We start from the raw sequence: 923 nt of genomic DNA, 5'->3' as shown, positions 1-923 counted from the left end.
ACAGCAGACAGCCAGCGCTTTCGCAACTCGACTCCCACACCTGCTCTCAGAGAGCAATCTTCGACAAACCGACATATGCGAGCAGTGGAACCACATTTCCCGCTCATTAAGTACCGCCGGCGAAGAAGTAGTTGGATTTCAGCGAGCCCGAAAGAATAACTGGTACGATGAGGAGTGTCAGGAAGCTGCAGAGAAAAAAGATGCCGCTTACAGGGCCACGCTGCGGTCGGGCGCAACGCGTGCTATGTGGGACCGCTATAGGGATTTGAAGAGCGAAGCGAGACGTATTTGCCGCAATAAGAAGAGAGAGGCCGAAATACGTGAGTGCGAAGAGCTTGAAATGCTGGCCGACAGGAAGAATGCCCGAAAATTTTACCGGAGCGTTAGGCGACTTACGGAAGGTTTCAAGACCGGGGCGTAAGTAAGAACAATAATGGCGACCTAGTAACTGATATCCAGAGCGTACTTGAATTATGGAGGGAACACTTTTCTGCCCTACTAAATGGTAGCAGCACAGAAAGTGGTGGAGAAGAAGAACCCGAGCCCGCAGTCGATGATGACGGAGTCAACGTCCCACCGCCTGACTATCAAGAGGTACGTATAGCAAAAACGCAAACAAAGCCGCTGGAGCTGACAGCCTGCCAGCTGAGCTATTCAAGTACGGCGGCAAGGGGTTGATAAAGTGCATGCATCAACTCTTGGGCAGAATATGGTCAGATGAACGCATGCCCGACGACTAGAATTTAAGAGTGCTCTGCCCAATCCACAAGAAAGGTGGGCACCCTGAAATTGTGCATATGGAAACTGTGCATACGAAATAATGCATATGAAAAAAAAACGAAATAATGCATACGAAAAAAACCGAAATAATGCATATATGCACAGTTTCGGTTGAAAACCGAAATAATGCATATGAAAAAACC

The sequence above is a fragment of the Rhagoletis zephyria genome, unplaced genomic scaffold, assembly GCF_001687245.7.
Source record: "Rhagoletis zephyria isolate East Lansing unplaced genomic scaffold, Rhagoletis_zephyria_1.1 Rzeph_scaffold_01011, whole genome shotgun sequence".
Classification (NCBI taxonomy): Eukaryota; Metazoa; Arthropoda; class Insecta; order Diptera; family Tephritidae; genus Rhagoletis; species Rhagoletis zephyria.
This window is presented reverse-complemented; position numbering follows the sequence as displayed.